This window comes from Sminthopsis crassicaudata, chromosome 3 (assembly GCF_048593235.1).
Source record: "Sminthopsis crassicaudata isolate SCR6 chromosome 3, ASM4859323v1, whole genome shotgun sequence".
Lineage (NCBI taxonomy): Eukaryota > Metazoa > Chordata > Mammalia > Dasyuromorphia > Dasyuridae > Sminthopsis > Sminthopsis crassicaudata.
The window spans coordinates 338,137,529-338,165,332 of record NC_133619.1 but is presented as its reverse complement, the minus strand read 5'-3'; the positions used below and the strand labels follow the sequence as shown (position 1 = coordinate 338,165,332).

Below are 27,804 nucleotides of genomic sequence, written 5' to 3'. Positions count from 1 at the left end.
ATTTTATTAGTGAGGCTATTTCAAGACATTCAGAAGAAGTTGCAGAAGTTAGCCTAGCTGTTGGAGAAAGCTTTGGGAGTTTTGAACAGTTACAGTTCTTACCAACAGTTAAAAACCGTTTTGAACAGCTCCCCACTGGATTCAGAGCATTCTAGAAGCTAAAGGCCCTCTGTTGCTGGCTAACAGAAGGCTAACCAAATATCAGGTTCTCCTACTAGACACTTCCAATTTAACTCTCTGCCATCTTGTTTCCTGACACTACACAGTCCAGTGACATTATTCATAGTTGTGAGGAAACTAGATTCAGTCTACTCTAGTTGACCTGACTTGAGAGATGTTCCTCTCAACAACCTTGATGATGAATGGTTTACTGATGGGTCCAGTTTTGAAGATGGGAACATAAAGGTAGGTGCCTCCATGGTGACCCTCAATAGTACTTTGGAGACTAATCTCCCTTCACAGATAACCCAAACTGTGGCTGAGCCACCTTAAGAGTAATTATCTCCTCTCTGTCTGGCATCCTCAATCTTGGGGAAAGGTTCAGAAAATGAATCCTCCACTCCAGGGAGTCCTCCCTAAGCTGTTCCTGCAGACATGGGAAGAGGGGATAAAAAGCCTCCTGATAAGACTACTGAGAGTCTGCAGTGCACCTGGGGAGAACACTGAGCTCAGCCCTTTTTGACCTTTCACATGGGCAGCCATGCTTTCCCTCTTGACATCTGTAGATTCAGAACAGCATCTGGATACCCACTTTGTCCCACAGCTTGGCAGAGCCCCAAAGGCCCTTTCTGAATATGCAAGTGAATATCTCCCCAAACCAGCAGGTGTTTATCCCCAGACTGTCACCCCCATAAATGCGGGGGACCTAGGATATTTGAAATCTTAGCTTACCCACTGGGCACCAAATGGAAAGGACTACATGAGGTCAGTTTAACCATCCCCCTGCTATTAACCTCAGAGACCTTCCCAGCTGGACTCATGTTTCTAGAATCCAACATGCTACTCCTGTTACCTCTGCTTCTCCAGACCTTCCTGACTCCTCATGAAAACCCAGAGAAGACCTGAAACTTCTGTTCCCCTAGAGCACTGGAACACTGGAAAGGTATTGTATGGAGTAGGGTGAACTTGTCTGCGTTATCCTTTTTTAACCCTTTTCATTTCTCCTTTTTATTTTCTAGTTTCTCCAACTTAATTGCTTCTCAACTTGAATCTTTTTCAATGCTCTTTGATGCTCTTTGAGCCATTCATCCCAAAGATGAGGCCCTATCCCTAGTGCTCTTTCTCAAGGTCTCCTTACCACACTTTGGGGCTCCCTCCAGTGGGGCCATAACTCCTTGGTTAAGTTAGGAAACTCCATAGGCAGCAGGAGTGTCCAGGATTGCAATGTGTTCTGTGGGCATCCCCACAGCAGCCCGCATCTGTGACCTGATGCACTCTTGGCAAAGACCACATTTCTGAGGGTCACAGTCTCCACCCTAAATAATTCCCCATTAGCAGTAGCCACCCCCTTGCCAACAACTTGGCCCTAACTGCTCCAGAAAATCTCTCTTTGTCATATCTCAGCATGTCTAATCACAGGCACAGAAACTTGTGATGGCCTTGTTTACATCCCAGATAGGGGGCCATGGACTTGTAGCACAAACACTGGGGGAGTAAGTGCATGTAACCACTCTCACAAGTGTCTTAATTTCACCTTAGCCACCTGTATACCGAGGGCTTGAGCACTTATTATACACTATGACTATGTATATATGTCATATGTGTACTATGACTATAAACCACTTACAGAGAACAGCAGTACCAAAACTGTTTCAGCAAACTCACCTACAACCCTTCTGCACCCCTCCCCCCAGGCTCCTCCAGAATATCCTGAGAACAGACATTCCTGTTGATACAAAGTCATGCAATTAAGAGTGACACCTGGGGAGAATTAGCCAGAAAGCAATTACCAAAGGTGACCTCTGGCACCATTTTTGTCCCTGATGGATGCACTTTTATCTGTAAAGTGAGTCTTCCACAATTTCACTTTGATAGTTCTCATGGCTCTGTTAGGAGAAATGCCTCTGGAACCTCTCTCAATCTGTCATTTGCTCTATCCAATGTCTAACCCTGTAAACACTTTGGTGCATGCACCTTGGCTGCCTGAATACTCCTTTTCTATGTATAATGCCAACATTCCCTCCACCAACCTTACCATGATTAGATCAAGGTTAACATTTGGGGAAAATGTTCTCTGGTTTGTAAGGAAAGGAAGGGTCAGACTCATTCCCTGGGTTGGGTACTTAGAACATGAAAATATCCTCTCTAATCTGAGTGCCATCTACTACCAAACAGCTAAGGAAGTGGTGCACTAGTCCTCTTAAGAATCCCTGGATGCCATGGCCAGCATTTTTTTCCCTGAGGCATTTGGGGTTAAGTGACTTGTCCAGAATCACACAAATTTGAACTCAGGTCCTCCTGACTTCAGGGCTGGTGCAACCTAATAGCCCCCATCATATTCTTAGACAACTGGTTAGCTTTAGATGCTCATTTCTTGACTTTAGTGGTGGTGACTGTCTCCTTGTCAATACTTCCTACTTTATGTACATTGATACTTTGGGGAAGGTTGAATGCCATATATGAGGATCCTAAAAAACAAAACACAAAACAAGAGTCTTTATATAAATATAAGACATTTTCTCTAAAAAAAATTTTTTTCTGGGTGGGGACTCTGCTACTCTTTCTATTGAACTCCATACTTACTCCAATTTTTATCAATTTTTTCCTGCTCATTTTTGGTTTTTACATTTTTAAGCAACTACTAAGCTTCATTTCTTCTAGGGTCCAGACCATGAACTTCCAATTACTTGCTCCACCTGGATACTTCTTTCTACCTGATTCAGAGACCCAGCACCTTCTGGATTCTACCCCTAACCTCTTTAAGTCACACATCTCCCCTCCTCAATCTGCACCCCACTAAGTAGGGACATCTCTACGACTGCTTCCAACGGGAAGTAACTGCAGAAGATGAGACCTTCGTCCCTTTGCCCCAAATGAGTTTAGGTCCCAAATACTTGAGGGGGGAATGAAGCGGGACATTTCCGATGTACAATTTTTAGGAATGTTGTACTAATGCAATTTTTAGAAATGCTGTAGTATTGGGTCCTATTAAATATCCTAAAATGCCAGATTCTGGGGAAGATGTAAAACAGATTCTACACTATCTGAATGTAGGAGTCCTATATTTAGGTGATCTTTCTCAGGTTGCCCTGCTAGGCCAGATGGCTAAGCCCAAAGGAATGCCAGTAGTCAATATACCAGCCTGCTAGTTGGTAAAAATGGCTTTTAATTAAAATAATGAGCATCAGAAATGAGATGCCTAAAGTTATCATAGGCCCAGTATAAAATTAGATGCCTGTCATTTGACCTAGTGATCTTTCAGTCCTAAAAACTGCATCTCTGGAAATGACTCCCCCCATAAACTCTGGCTAGGGAAATATGGGAACTACATCTGCCCACAAAGTAAACCTGACTTGTCCTCAGCTCCACATAAGAATATCCACTGGTCCTTCAAAATGACCAACTTATAGTGGGGAGGTGCTTTTGCCTAGCCTTTAGCTAATAACTGCTTGTGGTTGCCTTAGTAAATGATTTTTGAGACCTTATATGGCCTGAAGGTCAGAAGGGCCCTGAGACTGTATTCCTCCCAACAGTTGCCCTATGACTGTTGAAGAGGTCTGGGTTGGCGTCTAATCTCTCCTGAGTCATGAGCCCCCAAGGCTACATGTTCAGCTAATAGCTGCCCCAGAACTAGTGAGATGATGTCAGGGACTTAAGGCAGCTGCCAAATCCCTGCTAGCAGTCTTAATATTGCAGTCTTGATCTCAGGGCATCCCCTGACCCAAGGAGCAGTTGAATCAATGTAGTTGATTTTAAAGAGGAGAAAAATTCTAATCTATTTAAAAAGGAAAAAATTGTCATATGTTCCCTTCTACATAAAATTGAAAAATTACATCTAAAATGAGAGTTTTAAAATCACCAGAAGTATTTTAAAATTATGAAAATTTTTGTCTTTCAAAATTCTAAATGATTTTTCATTTATCTGGGTATTGGTGTCTGCAATATCCCTGTCCTTATCAATACTCAGTGGAGCAGAGACCTGATGACTTAAGGCTAGGTGGAACTTGGCTAGCAGTGAGTGCTCCTAAGCTCTAAAGCAAAGATCTCCTAAGCAGATCCTCAGTTTTGTAGGCAGGGCAGATGTAGCTTCTTGGTAGTACTTTGCAAATAACCTTGCTCCTACCAAAGGATCCTGGTGGTCAGTAATTTCTGACTGGGGATGTTGGGTTGAGTATTATCAGAATCTGACTCACTGAAAGTTCTTTTTGTTGTTCAAAAAAGGAATGTCCAGTGCCTTTCTGGTTTCTCTTCCAAAGAAGCAGGGAAGAGGTTGGATGGAAACTAGCTAGCAGTGCTCCTTGGCAATGGCAGATCCTAGTCATGGTAGATAGGGCAGATGCAGCTTCTTGGTAGTACTTTACAAGTTACCTTAAATCCTCTAAAAGGATCCTGGTAATCAGCAGTTTCTGCTTGGGGACTATAGGTAGAAATCTATTGAATGATCCTTTTGCCTTGGGAAACTCAGGAAGGTGCTCAGGATCTGAAGGCTTCTTTGTCAGAGGGAAAAGCAAGCCAGATTTTGCCAGTGGAAAAATACTGCATTCGGTGACTAATTTTATGGCCACTGAGATTCCCTTTGTGTCTGGCCTCTGATGGAAGGGCAAGGTTGGGATGGATAATGCTCCTTGGGGTGAAAGGAGATACTGATTATGTTCAGCCATTACTCTGGGAAGATCCAAAATCAGGTGCAGCACAGCCAATGCCATGAAAATTTAATTTTTCTGTTTCAAAAGATCTTGAAAAAAGAGATGTACAATGCCTTTGTAATTTTTCAACAAATGAAATAGGGATCCAGTGACCAAGGCTCGATGGCACCTGGATAGCAGTACTGGTTGGCAAAGGCAGGTCCTCAGTTTTGTAGGCAGGGCATATGCAGCTTCTTGGTAGTACTTTGCAAGTAACCTTGATCCTACAAAAGGATCCTGGTGGTCAGCAGTTTCTGACTGGGGATGATGGGTTGAGTGTATCAGAATCTAGATCACTGAAAGTTCCTTTTGTTGTTCAAAAAAGGAATGTCCAGTGCCTTTCTGGTTTCTCTTCCAAAGAACCAGGACCCCAAGGACCAAGGTTAGATAGAACCTGGCTAAGCAGTGCTCCTTGGCAAAGGCAGGTACTCAGCCTGTTAGGCTGGGCAGATACAGCTTCTTACTCTATATTTAAGCATCTTTAAAAAGTCCCTAAAGGAATCCCAGTGGTCAGTTTCTGCCTGGGACCTTTGGGTGGAGTGTACTGAACAGTCCTTTTGCCTGGGGACAATCTCAGGAAGGTGCTCAGGATCTGAAGGCTTCTTTTTCAATGAGAAGTCATGGGTTGGCCTTTGAGGCTGCACTTTTTGAGCAGCACTGCATTTGGTGACCATTTTTAGGACCATTGATGTTCCTTTTGTGTCCAGCCTCTGATGGAAGGGCAAGGCTGGGTGGCTCCCTGATGCTCTTAAAATTGAAGGGGAGTTTATGGCTCAGCCATTATTCTGGGAACATAAGAGTCTTAAGTGCAGCACAGCCAATGTCAGGTATTGGAGGAACGAGGAGGGCACAAGCTCCTTCCTGTGAGGCAGTGAAGTGACCCTGCATTAATTTCAATCTGGCAGTTCAGGGTGGGCACCTGCTCAATGCTGGACAGGGAAGGTCATTTTCCTACAAAGGGGAAATTTGTTGAGAAGGCCCTGATCTTCTCAATATCAGCACTGATCTGGTCTGCTGGCAGAGGCTTTTCTGAGGCACCAGGGACCAATCTGTGGAGGAAAAAGGGAACTAGTGAACAAGTGGAAGGAAATCAGGAAATAAATTGTGGGTGGAAAAGATAGTATCAAAATAGGGAATAGAGATCTACTTAGTGATACTTGACCTTTAGAGAACTGGATCCTTTTCAATATGCTCTTACATGTGCTGTTATTTCACACAGGAAGCCAAAGGGACAACTTTGTTACATCCAATTTTCTTATAAGCCATTTATTTGTACAGGTACAGATAGCAAGGTCCTTCAGGTCACAGACTGGCTTGTGCTGATGTATCTGCCCATTGCTTTGTACAGAGCTTGGTCCATAGTAGACAATAAATATTGACAGGCTGATGCCTCCACTTATTTCTTTCTTCTAAACTCTCTGCACTCTTCCTTCTCACATTCAATTGAATGTTAGTAACATATCTCTGTCATTGGTCAATTTTTTGTTCTGTATGCTATTTTTGGACCTGATAAATTTCCAGGTAAACAATTATCTCTCTACAAACCATTCCCAGGTATATTGATCCTCCTGATCTCCTGCACTCTATTTCACAACTGAAACACCTAGGCTGGACATTTTGAATTTGATGTCCCATTTATATCTCCAATTGTTTTCCCTTTTGCTCTGATTTTTCTCTCCCAACATGATTCATAAAGCAATGTGTATTAAAAATAAACTTATAAACACTATAATGTGATTCTACTGCATTGTGGATGTTCTTTTTCTGGATGCAGATGGCACTTTGTCCAGAATCTATAGAGATTGCTTTGTATCACTGAACCACTGAAAAGAATCAAGTCTTTCAAAGTTGATCATTTCACATTCTTGCTATTATTGTATACACATGTATTCCTAGTTCTGCTTGTTTCACTCAGCATCATTTCCTGTAAATCTATCCAGGCCTTTGCTTGTTCATTTTTTTGTAGAATAATATTCCATTAACTTCATATACCACAGCTTATTCAACTATTCCCCAATTGATGGACATCTATTCATATTCAAATTATTTGATACCCCAAAAAAAAGAAAAAAAGGAGCTGCCATGTGGGTCCTTTTCCCTCCTTGATTTCTTTGAATTACAGACCTTGTAGTGGCACATCTGAGTTAAAGGATATGCAGAGTTTTATAGCCCTTTGGGCATAGCTCCAGATTGTTTTCCAGAAATGATTGGATCATTTCACAACTTTACTAACAATGCACTAGTGTCCCAGATTTCCCACATCCTCACCAACATTATCTTTTCCTGTCATCTTAGCCAATCTGAGATATATGAGGTGGTATCTCAGATTTGTTTTAATTTGCATTTCTCTAATAATGACTTAAGAGCATTGTTTTCATATAACTATAGATGGCTTTAATTTTGTCATCTGAAAATTGCTGTAAAGATTTTCCCCCCAGCTTTGTACTTCCCTTTTAATTTTGATTTTGTGGGGCTTGTTTGTGCAAAGCCTTTTTAATTTAATGTAATCAAAGTTGTCTATTTTGCCTTTTATATTCTATAGTTCTTCTTTGGTCATAAATTCCTATCTTCTCCATAGGATCTTGATAGGTATCATCCCTAATGCCAAAGTCATCTACCCATTTTTGACCTTATTTTGGTATAGGATTTGAGATGGAGGTGTATGGTGAGTTTCTGCCATATTTTCCATTTTTCCCAGTAATTTTTGTCAAAAAGTGAGGTTTTTAATTGCAAAAGCTGGAGTTTGGTGGATTTATTGGCGGATTTAATCAAATAGATCACTATACACCATGATTGTTGTGTTGTGTATATTTAATCTATTCCACTCATCAACCACTCTATTTCTTAGACAATACCATATAGTTTTCATAACTGCTATTTTATGATAATTTTAGGTTTGGTACTGCTAAGTCACCAACCTTTGTATTTTTTTCATTAATTTCCTTGTTATTCTTGACTTTTTCTTATTCCAGATGAGTTTTATGTTTTTTTTTAGTTTTATACAATAATTTTTTGGCAGTTTGGTATGACATTGAATAAGTAGACCAATTTAGGCAAAATTGTCATTTTTATTATATTAGCTAGGTCTACTCATGAGCAATTGATATTTTTCCAGTTTAGATTTGACTTTATTTGTGTGAGAAGTATTTTGTAATTGTGTTCATATAATTCCTGTTTTTTTCCCTTGTCAAGTAAGATATCCAAATATTTTATTTTGCTATAGTTATTTTGAATGGAATTTCTCTATCTCTTGCTGATGAACTTTGTCAGTAATATATAGAAATGCTGATACTTTAGGTTTTAAAACACGTATTTTTAAAAAGGAACCAGATGGAAAATAGCAGTGAGGCAGGGACTTACAGGAGAGGGGACCTTTTGATTTAGGGTTCCAGGTCAGAGGAAAGAGCTGAACCTAGAGGCACCATTCTCACCCCTCCATCTCCTGGATTAGAGCTACATCTGTCAATCCTCATAAAAAAATAAATAGGCAAAGAAGAATCCAACTACAAAAACTTAGTATGGGAATAGAAAAGATGAGGGTAATAAAAAAAATATAGACCAGTATGTAAAACACCTTATCAAAAAAACAGCAGGTGTGGAGAACAGGTCAAGAAAAGAAATTCTAAGAATCAGACTACCTGAAAACTGTGGCCAAAAAAAGGTCACATAAAAGTGTTACATTGGCAATGTAAGAAATAATCAAAGAAACCTGTACTCAAGTGAAAGCACACAAGGGGAAAGAGGAAAAAACCTATTACCATCTCAAAAGATCCTTTGTCAAAAACACATGGAAATAGTATTGCCCAATTTCAAAACTCCCAAATCAAAGAGAAAAACCAAAAAAGAAAAGATTAGCAGCAGCCACAATAAAAGACCTCAGGTCCTAGAATAATATAAACAATCAAAATATCTAGGCCTGATGTGAAAAATACAACCAGGAAAATTATCCCTAATAATGAACAAAAAAATGTGGACATTCAGCAGATTTTCAGGATGTCTCAACCAAGCCTTATTTTAATAGAAAATTTAACCTATAAGAGCTAATATCCAAGATTAATTTCAAGGAACTCAACAGGAACAAAGGTGTTTATGTATTGTGCATATAAATGAATACCATATATTTATTTTAGACTGGCATCAGTAATTGAGTGGCAAAGATATTACAAAAAGAGAATATTTTTCCTTACTGTGGCCTGCCCAACTCTGCCATTTTACATTATTTCTTCTTTGTCTGGCATCCTCAGTCTTGGGGAAAAGGGGCAAAAAAAATGAATCTGCCCTTCTAGAGAATCCTCCCTAAGCTGTGCCTGCAGAGATGGGAAGAGGGGGTAAAAAGCCTCTTGATAAGACTACTGAAGAGTCTGCAGTGCCCATGGGGAGAACACTGAGCTCATGCCCTTTTGACCTTTCACATGGGCAGCCATGCTTCCCCTCTGACATTCTATAGATTCAGAACAGCATCTAGTCACCCAGTTTGTCCCACAGCTTGGCAGAATCTCAGAGGCTCTTTCTGAATATGCAAGTGAATATCTCTCCAAACCAGCAGGTGTTCATCCCCAGACTGTCACCCCAGTAAACACTGGGGACCTAGGATACTTGAAATCTTGGCTGGCCCAAAGTCCTGACCCACTAGGCACCAAATGGAAAGGACCACATGAGTCATTTTAGCCATCCCCTGTTAACCTCAGAGACCTTCCCAGCTGGACTCACATTGCTAGAATCCGACATGCTACTCCTGTTACCTCTGCTTTTCCAGACCTTCATGACTCATGAGAACCCAGAGAAGACCTGAAACTGCTGTTCTCTGACCCCCTGGAACACTGGAAAGGTATTGTATGGGAAAATCCTTGGACTTCCTGACCAGTATGGTAGGCCATAGACTCATTTCTTACTTCTAGGCTTTGCCTGTGCCACCTGTTGTATGTACATCAACCCCTGGGAAAGGTTGAGTTTCATACTGCTTGAGTCCTAAAAAAATGGGATGGAGGAAGACATTTATAAAAACTTCTCTTACAAAGGCTTCCTCTTGGAGGGAGGACTCTTGGCTACTCTCTTTATGGAATCCCATGCTTATTCCAATTTAATTATTCTTTTCCTGCTCATTTTTTGTCCCTTCATTTTTAACCAACTTGTAAGCTTTATTTCTTCTAGACTCCAGGCCATAAACTTTCAGCTACTTGCTTAACCTGGATACCATCTTCTCCTGACCAAGATACTAGCACCTCCTATATGCTGCACTTAGTTCTTTAAGTCACACATTTCCCCTCCTTAATCTGGACACCATTAGGCAGGGACAGTTCTATGACCCCTTCTAGCAAGAAGTAATTTCAGAAAACGAGACCCTTGTCGCTTTGTCCCAAATGAATTTGGAGATCAAGTGTTCTAGTGAAAGAATGATGTGGGATATTTCTGATGTGGTGCTATTTGGGGAAATGCTGTACTAATGCAATTTTCAGGAATAATATATAAATGGGATCAAGGTATTAAAAGCTCTAAGATGCTGAGAATGTTATAAAACAGACCCCAAACTATCTTATGAGTATTGTACTTCGGTGATCTTGCTCAGGTTATTTTACAAAGCCAGATAGCTAAGTCCAAAAGCCTGTGTTCAAGATACTAGCCTGCTTGTTGGCAATAATGAGGTTTCTGAAACTATTGAGCATCAATAATGAGGTATCCAAAGTTAAACCAGACAGTACAAAATTGGATTCCTGACACTGTACCTATAACTTTTCAGGACTAAAAACACACTTTTGGAAGGTTTCTGTCCCCCACCCCACTCCCAGCAATGAGGGAACTATAGATTCCCTGGCCAGGGTACTATGGGTAAGAGCCTGATCACTCTTCCACTCTACATCTAAGCCATTAAATCAGGCTATCAGGCTATGAAGCAGTTCATTTCTCATTTCATTTTTCCCTAGGAATTTGCCTTCTTGCTCCTGGCTCTTTGCTAACTTCTTTTGGAAATTAACCTACAGTTTGTCATATAAAACAACTTTGCTCATTTACTTGGAGATCTACTTGAACTTGTTTTTGTGGAGTCTTTGATTCTATCACTCTGAGGAAAGAGAGGGATAGTGAGATATCCATTTAACATTTAGTGAGACTTTTTTTTTTTTCTCTCTTCCCCTGATCTGTGCTGGGGACCTCTTTTCTGTCAAAGGCATAAATAACACCATTTACTGGTCCTACAAAATGATTGCCTTATAAAACTCAAGCAATGAGAAGATATTGTGCCTAGCTTTCAGCTCATCACTGCTGCAGTAGATGATTTTTCAGGCCTTATATAGCCTAAAGATCAGAAAGGCCCTAAAACTGTGTTCCCCTAATAGCTACCCTGTTGTAGTTAGAGAGGTCTGGAGTATAGTCTAGGACCTCCTGAATGATAGACCCCAGAAGTGGTTTGGAGGTCTAAACAACCCAAGGGTTGGCAGCTGCTAAGTCTGTGTTAGCAGTTTTAGATACCAGGCTCTGAAACAGCTATGTGGCACAGTGGATAGAGCACCAGCCTTGAAGTCAGAAGGACCTGAGTTCAAATCTGTCTCAGACACTTAACACTTCCTAGTTGTAGACCCTAGGAAAGTCACTTAACTCCAATTGCTTCAGGAAAAAAAAAATCCAGGCTCAAAGTCAGGGTAGTCATTGCTCTTGGGAGCAGTGGAATAAATTACCAGATTTTTGAGCCCCAAACAAGTAAACAAAACCAAAAACAAAATATTTAAAAAAGAAAAAGTAATTCAGACATCTTCTGGATTCCTCTCTCCATAAAATTTAAAAATCACATGTAAGATGAAACATTCATTTTAAAATCACATGATGAATTGCTTTAAAAAAAATTAAATTTGCTTTTGTCTCCTTGTTTATCTTGGTGGCAGAGATCTCAATGATGAGGATTGGAATGGAATTTCAGATGGAAATTTCATTTCAGGGTCAGTAGTTATTGAAGCCCCAGACGTGCTCACTACCAACTGTTAGAACTTCAAACTTCTCCTTAGAATTGATTGAGATTTAAGTACAATCTTATATTTCTGGGTTGGAGTATTGGCTTCTTAGTTTTATTTTTTTTTCAGATTTTTGGGAGCTGTATCCAGAAATGTGGTAATGAAATCTTATTTAATTCATGTTGGTGTGCAGGACTAGTTAGAGGATCAGAAGTAGGGAAATATGGAAGTATATTCATATGACCCAATGGTATGGTCCCAATGACATTTTCAGTGAATAGTTGATTCCCTGGCTGGAGGTTGGGGCTGGATGAAGGTATTACCCAACAGATATGGCCAGGGAAACTTGTGTCCTCAGGGTCAATGCTCATTTGAGGTCTTGCCTGAGGATCTTGAAGTTTTGGTATTGAGGCTTGCTGGTCTGTTTTCAGGGTTAGAGTTTCTCAGTCATTTAGCTCTGGTTGAACAGAGGCCTGGACATTAGGATCAGGAATATGCCTAGCCTTACAGTCAATTCTCTGTGGAGGGGTGACCCAATAATGAAAGCTGGATGGAACTTGGCTATTACTGTTCATAGTCATAGGTGGTGTGTCCTTGGCTCAATAGTCAGGACTTATTCTGTTTCTAGGTAGCAGATTTGTTAACTTCTTAACAAATTGTAAAAAAGGATCCTAGTGGTCTGCAGTTGCTGAAGAGAGGGGCTTTGGGTGGAATACACCAGAAATATCTTGTAGCCTGAGCAAAATGCCAGGAAGATGCTTAGTATCTGAGGGCTTCTTTGCCTAGAGCTTTACTTGAGGTTTGGGTACTGACTTGGTGTGACCTGCTTGTTGTTCAGTCTCTTTGGCTGGATCTTTAGTCATGTCATGAACTCATGTGATGGCCCCCCCCCATACCTCTGTCATTGTACATCTTTTTGCACTGTGTACTCCTCCTTAGGGACCTCATTAATTTTCCTGGTATCCACTTTTCATCTCCCCACAAACCATCCCCAAATATATTAATCCTGCCTTAGCCCTCCTGAACTTTACTCCCCAATTCTCACATAATAACAGACGTTTTGAATTGGATGCACCATTGGTAATGAATCTCAGAGAAGGAATTCACAAACTTAGTGAATGCAAAAGTGAATAGCGTTTGGTTTGGACTTTCAAATCAAAGAGGAGAGCAGCAATCAGGATTGATGCAGTATGCCCCCACTCCATGATTAGAGGTGCTTACTCACATAGTTATTGTTTAAAATAAAAAAATGAAAAGGCAACAATAAAAAAATGCAAGCATAGAAACTTTTTATGCGAATAAGGAAAACTGGGCCTCATTTTCACAGGCAGATAGTGAAGTTAAAAAAAAAAAAAATTCTGCTGTCCCCAAGAATAATGCTAAATGGCTACCTACCCTGAAATAATTTTTAGAGGAATTCAAAAAGACTTTAAAAATTAAGTGAGAGAAATTAAGGAAATACAATAAATAAAAACCATCCAAGAAAAGATGAGGGAAAAAGTTAACTTGGTATTAAAGGAGATATAAAGATTTAATGAACAAAATAACTCTTTGAAAAGTAGAATTAGGCAAGGGGAAGCCAGTGAAACTATAAGTGACTAAGAAATTAACAAAATATAAAGAATGACATTTCCGGCCAAGATGGCGGCGTGGAGGCAGACAGCTGCTTGAGCTCCGCGCTTTCTCTCAGAACTTACTTCATGACAAGCCTCAGAGTTAATGCTTGACCAGAAAAGAAACCCACAAATAATCACCAAGAGACAACATTCTTGAAATTCGCCAGAGAAGGTCTGTGTTTGCTCGGGGGAGGGTCGAACAGACTGGGTGTAGACGGAGGGCAGGCAGCCAGAGCGGGGCAGGCAGCCAGAGCGAGACAGGCAGCTCACACAGCTCAGACCAGAGGGGGAGGGGTACAATCTCTGCCGTTTCTGGGAAAAGGCTTTTACCCCAGTGTGAATGTTCCATCTTGGCAGCAAGCCAGGAGCAGCGGAGAGGGGGTAAACACCGGAGGTGAGGATTAAAACCCGGGAAAGCTAGTGTCTCTGGGAACCTGGCCACTCCCAACCCCCACCTGGAGTGACTCAGCTCTTTCTCAGAGCCTCAGAGCACAGACTCAGCGCAGCCATCGCTGTTCTGTTAGTGGCTCTCTGCTGCCCTACCCCCAATCTGTAGAGGAAGTCCATTAACACCATCCAGCTCCATCCCCCCCAAAAAACAGACCAATTGTTTCTCTTGTCAGTTTCTTCTATTCCGCTCTTGACAAAATGAACAAAAAATTCAAAAGGGCTCTAATCATTGACAGCTTTTGTATGGAGAGAGAGCAGACTTCAAATACTGAGGAGACTAAAAACAGACTGTCCCCAGAGGAATCCCCTAAGGGGGGATATGATCTGCTGCTCAATACAAAAGAATCTCATAGAAGATATCAAAAAGGCTCTCACAAGAGATCTAGAAGAGAAATGGGAAAAGGAAAGGGAAGCTTGGCAAGAGAGCCTGGAGAAGTCATTCCATGCATTTAAAGACAGAGTGGATAAAGAAAACAAATCATTGAGAAATAAAATCAGTGAATTAGAAAAGGCAAACAAGTCCAAGGAAAACAGGATTAGTGAGCTGGATAAAGAAATCGGCTCTCTTAAAAAATAAAATGGATAAAATGGAAAAAAATTCCATAGAAGATAAAAACACAATTGGACAATTACAAAAAAGATATAAAAAAGAGTGAAGAAAATACATCATTGAAAATTAGACTGGAACAAGTAGAAATGAATGACTCAAGGAGAAACCAAGAGGTAGTCAAGCAAAACCAGAGAAATGAAACAATTGAAAAGGATATCAAGTACCTTATTAGAAAGACAAAAGACCTGGAAAACAGATCCAGGAGAGACAATTTGAGAATAATTTGACTCCCTGAAAAATGTGAGGAAAAAAAGAGCTTGGACACTATTTCCAGGAAATTATCAAAGAGAACTGCCCAGACATTTTGGAAACAGAGGGTAAAATAGACATTGAAAAAATTCATTGATCACCTACTGAAAGGGACCCTAAAATCAAAATGCCAAGAAATATAGTGGCCCAGTTCAAGAACCATCAGACAAAGGAAAACATATTGGAAGCTGCTAGAAAAAAATCAATTCAGATATGGAGGAGCCACAATAAGGATAACCCAGGATCTAGCAGCGTCCACATTAAAAGAATGAAGGGCCTGGAACATGATATTCCAAAAGGCTAAGGAACTTGGTATGCAGCCAAGAATAACTTAACCAGCAAGAATGAGCATCGTTTTCCAGGGAAGAAGATGGACATTTAATGAAATAAATGAATTCCATCTATTCTTGATGAAAAAACCAGACCTACATAAAAGGTTTGATCTTCAAATACAGAACTCAAGAGATTTCTAAAAAGGTAAAAAGAAATCTTGAGAACTATACTTCTGCCAAAAAAAATATGTAAAGAACATATGTACAATTTGTCTTAGAAACTAGAGGTGGAAAGGAAATTATATCACAAAAAAGTGTAAAGTGGTGGTACTACATCTCATGAAGAGGCAAAGGTAACATATATCTGAGAGAAAAAAAGGAGGGAGATGAACATAGTGTGTATCAATAGACATATTCGATTTATGGTGAAACTTCTTCCACTTCATTGAAAAGTGAGAGGGAAGCAGTAAGCTAAGGGGAAGGGAATACAGAAATTGTGAGGAAAAGGGGTAAAATAAGGGAAGGAACTTTTAAGGTGGGGGAGGGATCCTAAAAAGGGAAGGCTGTGAAAAGCAAGTGGTGTTCACAAGTTTAATACTGGGTAGGGGGGTAAGAGGGAAGGAAAGGGGAAAAGCATAAGCAGGGGTTAATAGGATAGCAAGCAATATAGAATTAGTCATTCTAACCATAAATGTGAATGGGGCAAACTGCCTCATAAAGAGGTTAGCAGACTGGATTAAAAGTCAGAATCCTACTATATGTTGTTTACAGGAAACACACCTGAAACAGGGTAATACATTCAAACTAAAAGTAAAAGGGTGGAGGAGAATCCACTATGCTACAGGCAAAGCCAAAAAAGCAGGAGTAGCCATCCTAATCTCAGAACAAGCAAAAACAAAAATTGATCTAATTAAAAGAGATAAGGAAGGGCATTATATCCTGCTAAAGGGTAGCATCAATAATGAAGCAGTATCAATATTAAACATATATGCACCAAGTGGTGCAGCATCTAAATTCTTAAAAGAGAAATTAAGAGAGCTGCAAGAAGAAATAGATAGCAAAACTATAATAGTGGGAGATCTCAACCTTGCACTCTCAGAATTAGATAAATAAAACCACAAAATAAATAAGAAGTCAAAGAGGAAATAGAATACTAGAAAAGTTTGATATGATAGATCTTTGGCGAAAGCTAAATGGAGACAGAAAGGAATATACTTTCTTCTCAGCAGTTCATGGAACCTATACAAAAATTGATCATATACTAGGGCATAAAAACCTCAAAATCAAATGCAGTAAGGCAGAAATAGTAAATGCATCCTTTTCAGACCACAATGCAATCAAAATTACATTTAATAAAAAGCCAGGGGAAAATAGACCAAAAAATAATTGAAAGCTAAATAATCTTATACTAAAGAATGATTGGGTAAAACAGCAAATCATAGACATAATTAATAACTTCACCCAAGAAAATGACAATAATGAGACATCATACCAAAATGTGTGGGATATAGCCAAAGCAGTAATAAGGGGAAGCTTTATATCTCTACAAGCCTACTTGCATAGAATAGAGAGAGGGCCAACGAATTGGGCTTACAACTAAAATTGCTAGAAAAGGAACAAATTAAAAACCCCCAGACAAACACAAAACTTGAAATTCTAAAATTAAAAGGTGAGATTAATAAAATTGAAAGCAAAAAAACTATTGAATTATTAAAACTAAGAGTTGGTTCTATGAAAAAACCAACAAAATAGACAAACCCTTAGTAAACCTGATTAAAAAAAGGAAAGAGAAAAAGCAAATTGTTAGTCTTGAAAATGAAAAGGGTGAACTCACCACTAATGAAGAGGAAATTAGAACAATGGTTAGGAGCTACTTTGCCCAACTTTATGCCAATAAATTCAATAACTTAAATGAAATGGAAGAATACCTTAAAAAATACAGCTTTCCCAGATTAACAGAGGAAGAAGTTAGTCGTCTAAATAGTTCCATCTCAGAAAAAGAAATAGAACAAGCTATTAACCAACTTCCTAAGAAAAAATCCCCAGGACCAGATGGATTTAGATGTGAATTCTACCAAACATTTAAAGAACAACTAACTCCAATGCTATGTAAACTATTTGAAAAAATAGGGATTAAAGGAGTCCTACCAAATTCCTTCTATGACACAGACATGGTACTGATACCTAAACCAGGTAGATCGAAAACTGAGAAAGAAAATTATAGACCAATTTCCTTAATGAATATTGATGCTAAAATCTTAAATAAGATATTAGCAAATAGACTTCAGAAAATCATCCCCAGGATAATACACTATGACCAAGTGGGATTTATACCAGGAATGCAGGGCTGGTTTAATATTAGGAAAACTATTAGTATAATTGACCATATTAATAATCAAATTAATAAAAACCATATGATCATCTCAATAGATGCAGAAAAAGCATTTGATAAAATCCAATATCCATTCCTACTAAAAACACTTGAGAGTATAGGAATAAATGGACTATTCCTTAAAATAGTCAGGAGTATATATTTAAAACCATCAGTAAGCATCATATGTAATGGGGATAAACTAGAACCTTTCCCTGTAAGATCAGGAGTGAAACAAGGTTGCCCACTATCACCATTACTATTCAATATAGTACTAAAAACTCTAGCCTCGGCAATAAGAGCCAAGAATGAGATTCAAGGAATTTGAGTAGGAAATGAGGAAATCAAACTATCACTCTTTGCAGATGACATGGTGGTATACTTAGAGAACCCCAGAGACTCTGCTGAAAAGCTATTAGAATTAATTCAGAATTTTAGCAAAGTTACAGGATACAAAATAAATCCACATAAATCCTCAGCATTTTTATACATTACCAACACAATCCAACAGTAAGAGATACAAAGAGAAATTCCATTCAAAATAACGGTCGATAGTATAAAATATTTGGGAATATATCTACCAAAGGAGAGTCAGGAATTATATGAGCAAAATTACAAAACACTTGCCACAAAAATAGTCAGATTTAAGTAATTGGAAAGACATTCAGTGCTCTTGGATAGGCTGAGCGAATATAATAAAGATGACAATACTCCCTAATCTATTTATTTAGTGCTATACCAATCAGACTTCCAAGAAACTATTTTAATAACCTAGAAAAAATAACAACAGAATTCATATGGAATAACAAAAGGTCGAGAATTTTAAGGGAAATAATGAAAAAAAAAATTAAGTGAAGGTGGTCTAGCTGTACCTGATCTAGAACTGTATTATAAAGCAACAGTCACCAAAACCATTTGATATTGGCTAAGAAATAGACTAGTTGATCAGTGGCATAGGTTAGGTTCACAGGGCAAGATAGTGAATAAAAATAGCAATCTAGTATTTGACAAACCCAAAGATCCCAAATTTTGGGATAAGAATTCATTATTTGACAAAAACTGATGGGAAAACTGGAAATTGGCAGAAACTAGGCATGGACCCACATTTAACACCACATACTAAGATTAGATCAAAATGGGTCCAAGATTTAGGCATAAAGAACGAAATCATAAATTGGAGGAACATGGGATGGTTTACCTCTCAGACTTGTGGAGGAGGAAGGAGTTTGTGTCCAAGGGAGAACTAGAGACCATTATTGATCACAAAATAGAACATTTTGATTACACCAAATTAAAAAGTTTCTGCACAAACAAAACTAATGCAAACAAGATTAGAAGGGAAGTAACAAATTGGGAAAACATTTTTACAGTTAAAAGATTCTGATAAAGGCCTCATCTCCAAAATATACAGAGAATTGACTTTAATTTATAAGAAATCAAGCCATTCTCCAATTGATAAATGGTCAAAGGATATGAACAGACAATTTTCAGATGATGAAATTAAAACTATTTCCACTCATATGAGTATTCCAAATCACTATTGATAAGAGAAATGCAAATTAAGACAACTCTGAGGTATCATTACACACCTGTCAGATTGGCTAAGATGACAGGAACAAATAACGAATGTTGGAGGGGCTGTGGGAAAACTGGGACACTGATGCATTGTTGGTGGAGTTGTGAAAGAATCCAACCATTCTGGAGAGCAATCTGGAATTATGCCCAAAAAGTTATCAAAATGTGCATACCCTTTGACCCAGCCATACTACTACTGGGCTTATATCCCAAGGAAATACTAAAGAAGGGAAAGGGACCTGTATGTGCCAAAATGTTTGTGGCAGTCCTTTTCATAGTGGCTAGAAGCTGGAAGATGAATGGATGTCCATCAATTGGAGAATGGTTGGGTAAATTATGGTATCTGAATGTTATGGAATATTATTGTTCTGTAAGAAATGACCAGCAGGATGAATACAGAGAGGCTTGGAGAGACTTATATCAACTGATGCAGAGTGAAACGAGCAGAACTAGGGGATCATTATACACTTCAACAATGATACTGTATGAGGATGTATTCTGATGGAAGTAGATATCTTCAACATAGAGAAGAGCTAATCCAATTCCAATTGATCAATGATGGACAGAATCAGCTCCATCCAGAAAAGGAACACTGGGAAATGAGTGTAAACTGTTAATTTTACCTTGTGAATCCAATTTTTCTTGTGCAACAAGAGAACTGTACGGATCTGCACACATATGTTGTATCTAGGAAATACTTTAACATGCTTAACATGTATATGACTACCTGCCATCTAGAGGAGGGGGTGGAGGGAGGGATGGGAAAAGTTATAACAGAAGTGAGTGCAAGGAACAATGGTGTAAAAATTACCATGATTTTGTTCTGTCAATAAAAAGCTATAATTAAAAAAATATATATATATATATCTATATATACATATATATATATATAAAGAATGACAAAATAGAACAGAATGTGAAACACATGAAAAATAACAGATCAGGAGAACAGATCAGGAAGAGAAATCTAAGAATAATTGGACTATCTGAAAATTCTAACAACAACAATAAAAGAATCCTTGACCTAATATTAGAAGAAATAATTCAAGAAAATTGTCCTGGAGTGATAGGATGGGGAAATAGAAAAAAATCCACTGATCACATTGGCAAACACATAGGAATATTATTGCAAATTTTCAAAATCCTCAGATCAAAGGGAAAAATTTGCAAGGAACAAAACAAAACAAAATGATTCAGATATGCTGGAGCTACAATTAAAAATGTACAGGACTTAGAAGCCACAATAAAAGACTACAGTTCATGGAATGACATATATCCTAACAAACTAGACCTATAACTAATAATATCCTATTCAGAATAATTATTGATCACAAAGAATTAAAAAACAAAAGTACATTCAATGAACTTGTAGATTTTCAGGACTTTGTCTCAGTCAAAGCCAAACTTAATAGAAAATTCAACATATAAGACTCAGTATCCAAGATTAATTTCAAGGAACTCAACATGGACAAATCATTTATGTGTTGTACATGGAAACATATGTCATATATGTAAGATTTAATATCACTAATTGGGTTGCTCAAAAGAGATTAGGGCAGAGTTGAGTAAGAACTGAGTCTAAAAAACAAGGCAAAGGTAAATATAGCAATTATGTTATGCAAATGAAGTGCTGAGGAAGAACTCTTGGTGGGGATGAAAGGATGGGAAAGATTCATAGTTCTGAAAATCTAACTTTTAGAATGGGTTAAATAGAGTATATATATATATATATATATATATATATATATATATATATATATATATATATATATATATATATATATATATATAGAGAGAGAGAGAGAGAGAGAGAGAGAGCATGAAGGGTATAACACAATACAAAATCTATAAAGAAATAAGGGGGAAGGGAATAGGATAAGGTGGTATAAAAGGGTGTGTAGAATAAATAGTAGTGGGACAAGGTGTATAGATTATTGAGAAAAAAATAAAAGGGTTGAAAGGATGGTGTAGAATAAGGTGGTCCTCAGAAGGATATTTAGATTAATCAGAGTGATAATGGAAATAGGATAAAGAGGGAAGGAGATGGCGGGAGGAGAGGATAAGAGAGGGAGCTTTCTCAGGTGAAGAACAAGTTAAAAACAGAAAAGGGATAGGAAATAAGATATATACAAAAATAATACAATAAGGATTAGAAGTAGAATTTATGGCAAAAAAATCAGGGTTAATAATCATTCATCTTAAACAATGTAAAACTTACAAAAGATTCAATCAAGAGAAAAATTATACCTCAAATATAGTTGTTTTAAACATTATGGCTATGTATGTTTATATTTCTATGTCAATACATGTGTGTGTATATGTGAGTGTGCAAAAAGTATATTTTATATATACATGCATATGTTTCTGTATGTGTGTGTGCATGTCCACATATATATGTTTACACAAATATATGTATATGTTGAACAGAAGTGTGCATGGGAGATGTGGTAGGGAAGAAAAGGAGAGAAAAAAGATAAAAGTAAAATGTACATAGAGAACAAAAGAAATCCTAAAAGGAAGCAAAAAAAAGGTACTATTATGTGTACAATGTCTTCTATTATTGTACATGCTTTCTTGAAAAGAAAATTTTTTACATATTTTGAAAACTCTCTGATGTTCTACTGGGACAGAGCAATAATCTTAGTTTTCTATTTCTGTCTTTTCTGTTTTAAGTTGTTGTTTTTTCATATTGATTTAAAGGTTAAAAAAACAAAAAACAAAAAATACACCAACCTGGACCCCATTTCTCCTGAAGGGGCCATTGTCCAACATGCATTTTATTATTTAGGCTGCCCCAGATATTCACAAGTAGCTGCAGAAGTTAGCGATAGGGCCACAAATTCTCCAAATCCAGCTGTTGGAGAAAGCATTGAGAGTTTTGAACAACAGTTACAAACAGTTTTTACCAACAGTTAAAAACCGTTTTGAACAGCTTTCAACTGGGGTCAGAGCATTCTAGAAGCTAAAGGCCATCTGTTGCTGGCTAGCAGAAAGCTAACCAAATATTAGGCCCTGCTACTAGACATTCCCAATTTAACTCTGGATGTGTCACACTTTCCACCCTGCTGCCTTGCTTCCTGACAGTCCACACAGTCCAGTGATATTATTCATACTTGTGGGGAAACTTCAGATTCAGTCTACTCTAGTGGACCTGACTTGAGAGACATTCCTTTCCACAACCCAGATGGTGAATGGTTTATTGATGGGTCCATTTTCTTGAAGATAAGGACAGAAAGGTAAGTGACTCCATGGTGACCCTCAATAGTACTTTGGAAGCTAAACTGCTTCTCCCTGGGACCTCTGCTCAGAGGGCTGAAATCATTGCTTTCACCAAAGCTTTAAAATGGGGGGAAAGGATTGAGAGGGAATTTCTATACTGACTCCAAATGTGCCTTTCAGGTTTCATATGCTCATGGGGTTCTCTAGAAAATAGAGGGATTTCTGAAGACCAAACTTCCCCCATAAAATGTGCCGGGGAAACTCTACTTTGCCTGCAGGCTGTCCGTGAACCCAGAGAGTAATATTTTATTCCAGGTCAAAGGCAACAAGCTTGCAGAATTGGCTACCCAAGCTATTGCACAGTTGCTCTTAACCATGACATCCTGCTCTGCCATCTCCCTGAATCTTGTATATTTTCTTATAGTTCCTAGGAACAGGCCCTTTTTAGAGAAAGGGTATATAATTTTTCCCTCTCTGGGTGTTTCAAACCTTCTCTGGCCAGCTTCCAATTCCAGAGGCAAGCCAGTGATAACTTCTCTTTGGCTTACACCAAGCTATTTAAAAAAAAAAAATTAAATGTTTAAAATTTTATTTATTTTTCTGAGGCAATTGGGGTTAAATTGACTTGCCCAGGGTCACATAGCTAGGAAGTATTAAGTGTCTGAGGCCATATTTGAACTCAGGTACTCCTGACTTCAAGGCTGGTGCTCTATCCACTGCGTCACCTAGATGCTCCTATAGAATCTATTTTTGCTGGACACAAGCTAGTAGATAATTAGGCAGGTTAGTCAAGCTTGTACAATATGTGCTCAAGTAAATCCTGATGGTGCTGTTAAATAATCCTCTATCCCAAACAAGCTTTTTAAATACATTTGGAGAAGAGGATATCTATCCAGAAGAAGACTGGTAGATAAACTTTATTCATAGGCCCCATTGCAGGAATTTCAAACTACTTTTGGCTTTTCTTGACATCTTTACCAATTCGATGAAAGCCTTCCCTTTTAAGACTGAATAAGCCCGGGAGGTATCAAAGATTTACTAAAAGAAATTTTAATCTTATTTTGGAGTGCCCAACTATTTACAGAATGAACTGTCCAGCCTTCACTAATAACCCAAACTGTGGCTGAGGTATTTTAGATTATCCCCACTCTGTCTGGTATCCTCAGGCTTAGTGAAAGGTGCTAAAAATGAATCTCCAGGTAGTCCTCCCTAAGCTGTGCTTGCAGACTTGGGAAGAGGGGGTAAAAAGCCTCCTGATAAGACTACTTAAGAGTCTGCACTGCACTTGGGGAGAACACTGAGCTCAGGCCCTTTTGACCTTTCACATGGGCAGCCATGTTTCCCCTCTGACATTCTGTAGATTCAGAGCAGCATCTGGTCACCCAGTTTGTCCCACAGCTTGGCAGAGCCCTGAAGGCCCTTTCTGAATGTGAACATCTCCTCAAACCAGCAGGTGTTCATCCCCAGACTTCATCTCCATAAATAGGGGCGACCTAGGATATTTGAAATCATGGGTGGCCCAAAGTCCTGATCTTCTGTGCACCAAATGGAAAGAATCACATGAGGTCATTTTTGGTTAAAAAAAAAAATGCTGTTAACTTTGGAGGCCTTCCCAGCAGGATGCAGGTTTTCAGACATGCTACTCCTGTTAATCTCTACTTCTTCAGACCTTCCTGGCATCTCATGAGAACTCAGAGAAGAACTGAAAGTGCTGTTCCCAAGAATCCCTGGAACACTGGAAATGCTTGGGGGAAATCACTTGACTTCCTGACCAACATGGTAGGCCATAGACTCATTTCTTGCCTTTAGGGTTGGTGGCTGTGTCTGTGCCAACACCTACTGCTGTTACATGTACATCAACCACTGGGGAAGTTGAGCTTCATACTGCAAGAGTCTTTAAAAAAAACAGGATGGAGGTAAGACATCTATAAAAACTCACAAAATCTTCCCTTTTTGGGGAGGGGGGTTCTTGGCTACTGCCCTTATGGAATCCCATACTTGCTCCCCTTTTAATCATTCCTTTCCTGCTCATTCTCAGTCCCTTCATTTTCAACCTACTTGTGAGCTCTATTTCTTCTGTGAACTTCCAGCTACTTGCTTAACGTGTTTACCATCTTCTAATACAGATACCAGCACCTCCTGGATCTTGCACTATGGTCTTTGTCACACATCTCCCCTCCTCACTCTGGACACCATTAAGCAAAAACATTTCTATGACTCTTTCCAATAGGAAATAACTCCAGAAAATGGCTTTTGTTCCTGTCCACCTATAGAAGCTATGGGCTCCATAAACACTAGTGGAGCAAGTGAATATAACCATTCCCACAACTCTTAATTTCACCTCAGCCACTTATACTAGCTATAATGAGGATCTGAGCATTCACTATACGTATGACTATAGACAACTTGAAGAGAATTGTGTGGTACCTATTCCAAAATTATTTCAGCAAACTCCCTACAACACTTCTATACCACCCTTAAGCCTGCAGGCTTCTCCATGGTATCTTGTGAATGGGCATTCCTGTTGGTATAATGTCATGCAATTAGAGGGACCCTCAAGGAGAGCTAGCCAGAAAGCAATTATCAAGGGTGACCTTGGGCACCATTTCTGTCCCTGAGAGATGCACTTTTTTTTTTGTAAAATGAGTCTTCCAATTTCACATTGAAAGTTCTCAGATGCTCTTAGGAGGGACCTCTCTCAACCTGTTATCTACTCTATCCAATATCTAACCCCTGTAAACACTTTGGTGCATGCACCCTTGGCTACCTGAATATTCCTTTTACTTCTTATAATGCTAATATTCCCTCCACCAACCTTATCCCCCTAATGAGATAGTTTAAGGAATGAAAGGGCAATACTCATTCCCTGGCTTGGGTATTTAGAACATGAGCATATCCTCTCTAATTTGAGTGCTACCACCCACCAAATGATTAAGGGAATGACACATTCTCTCTAAATCCTCCAGGAGTCCCTGGACCCCATGGCCAATATGCTCTTAGACAACTGGTTGGCCCTAGATTCTCATTTCTTGACTTCAGTGTGGTACCTGTCTCCTTGCCAACATCACCTTGGAACTTCATACAGAGTTAATCTTAAAAAATAAAATATTTTATGGATATTAGGTAACATCTCTATCCCCATCCCTTTACCTCCCCCATCACTCCCAACACCTCCCCCCTCTCCAGCCAAGTTTTCATGTGGATAAGGTTTGGGGTTACTTTCCCTATCGAATCCCATATTTTTCAATTTTAATCTTTTTTCTGATCATTTTTGTTGCATCTTTAAGCAACTTTATTTTTTCTAATCTCCAGGTCATGAACTTCCAGCCACTTACTCCACCTGAATACCATTTTCTACTTGACCCAGAGACCTACCACCTCCTGGATTCTCCCTAACCTCTTTGTCACAAATCTATTCTCCTCAATCTGGATCCCACTAGGCAGTGACATCTCTAGGACCCCTTCCAGCAGGAAATAACTGTAGAAGATGAGACTTCATCTCTGTTCTCCAAATTAATTTGGGTCCCAAATACTTGAGAGAAGAATCAAGTGGGGCATTTCTGATGTTGTACAATTTTGAGGTCTGCTAAACTAAGGCAATTTTCAGGAATTCTGTAATGGCCCTAAGGTATTTAAAACTCTTAAATGCCAGATCCTGGAAAAATGATATAAAACATACCCCAAACTATGTGAATTCATTTAGGTGATATTCTTCTTGTTATCTTGCAGGGCTAGGTGCCTAAGCTCAAATGAATGCCAGAGGTAAAGATAACCAATGCTGATTGGTGAAAATGTGTTTTGTTTGTTTGGTTTTTTTTTTTTTTTTAATATGAAACTAATGAACATCAGTAATGAGATAACTAAAATTAACACAGGCCCCGTAAATTAGATACAAGCCTGACATTTGACCTAGTGAACTTGCAGGCCTAAAAATATATCTCTAAGTTTTCCCCATGAGCTCTGGCCAGGGAACTATGGGTACATTATGTGCCAACCAAGTAAAGACCTGACCAGTCCTCAACTCCATATAATTCAATTTACTGGCCCTACAAAATGATCAACTTATAGAACTCAAGAAGTGGGGAGGAAGCTAGCTTAGCACTACTTGTGGTTATCTTAGTAAATGATTTTTTAGATCTTATATGACCTGAAGATCAGAAAAGCCCTGAGGTTGTATTCCTCCAACAGCTTCCCTGTGGCAGTTGGAGAGGTCTGGAGTAGAGTCTAGGATCTCCTGAGTGATGAACCCCAAAGCTACGTGTTCAGCTAATAGCTGATCTGGGAGTGGTGTGGAAGTCTTGGGGACTCGAGCTGCTAGCAGTCTTAATATTACAGGTTTAGTCTCAGGATAGTCATTGCCCATGGAAGCTGTTCAAGTTGATTTTAAAGGGAAAAAAAATCCCAATTTATTTAAAAATTAAAATTTTAAATGACATGTAAAATGAGACACATGGGTTTAAAGTCACAAGAAACACAAAATTCCTTGAAAAATTAAAATTTTTCTTTTTCAAAATTTTTTTAAAAACTGATGTTCACAGTGCTTTCAAGATTTTTCATTTGTATCTGGCTCATCAAATGAAGCAGGAATCCAGAGACCCAAGTCTGGGGCATCTGGCTAGCAGTGCTCCTTGGCAAAGGGAGGTGCTAGTCCTGATAGGGCAGAAACAGTTTCTTAGTGCTTTGCAAATTACATAATTAAGAAATTCTCTAAAAGGAGCCTGGTGGTTAGCAATTTCTGACTGGGGCCTTTGGGTGGAATTGATCAGAATCAGCTTTGAAAGGTCCTTTTGCCTGGGACAATCTCAGGAAGGTGCTCAGGACCCTGAAAGCTGCTCTGCCAGTTGAGGAGTTGTGGGTTGCAACGGCAGGCTGGCTTTTGAGGTTGCACTTTTGAGGAGCACTGCATTTGGTGACCAATTTTATGTCCACCGAGGTTTCCTTTGTGTCCAACCACTGATGGAAGGGCAGGGCTGGGATGGCTTCCTAGTGGTCTTGGGGTTCAAAGGGAGGTAATGGCTCAGCCATGACTCTGGGAACAAACAAGTGTGGCACAAGCAAAGTCAGGTGTTGGAGCCATGAGGAGGGCACAAGCTCCTTCCTGTGAGGCAGTGAACCTGTATCATTTTCAGTCTGGCATTTGGGGTGGGGTACATGCTCAGTGCTGGACAGGGGATCTTTTTCCCACAATGGTGAAATCCAGTGAAGGGGACCTAGTGACAGCACTGAATTGGCCTTCTGAAAGATGCTTTTCTGAGGCAATTGGGCCAAGTTTGTGGATGAAGAGAACTTAGGAGCAAAAGGAAAGCAATGAAGAAACACTATGGGTGGGAAAGATGGCAGAACATATGATCTACCAAGAGTGATACTTGGCCTTTCAAGGAGAACTGACCTTTTTCATTGTGTTCTTGTATATGCTTTCATTTTATACTTGAAAGAAGCCCAAGAGACAACTTCATTACTTCCGATTTTTTCTTGTAAAACACTTATTTGTACAAAGCTGTTTGCATGGAGTCACTTCCAATTTTTCTTGTAAACCATTTATTTGTGCAAATTTGTTTGCATGGAGCTACTGGGAGCTCTTCCAGGCCAGGGCCTTCATATTCTGTGCTCAGTACGGATCTTGGCTTATAGCCAATAATAAATGTTTATTGACTGAC

General features: G+C 39.0%; 1 long non-coding RNA gene across 2 annotated transcripts; it reads left to right on the top strand.

Annotated features, from left to right (window-relative positions):
* On the top strand, positions 1–27,804 carry LOC141561664 (uncharacterized). Of its 2 annotated transcripts, XR_012488113.1 has the most exons (5): positions 1–405; positions 1,027–1,102; positions 9,601–9,672; positions 23,957–24,063; positions 25,460–27,804. It is a non-coding gene; the product is annotated as an uncharacterized LOC141561664 (long non-coding RNA). The 2 variants fall into 2 exon arrangements; XR_012488114.1 differs by lacking the exons at positions 1–405; positions 1,027–1,102; positions 9,601–9,672 and adding an exon at positions 21,878–22,164.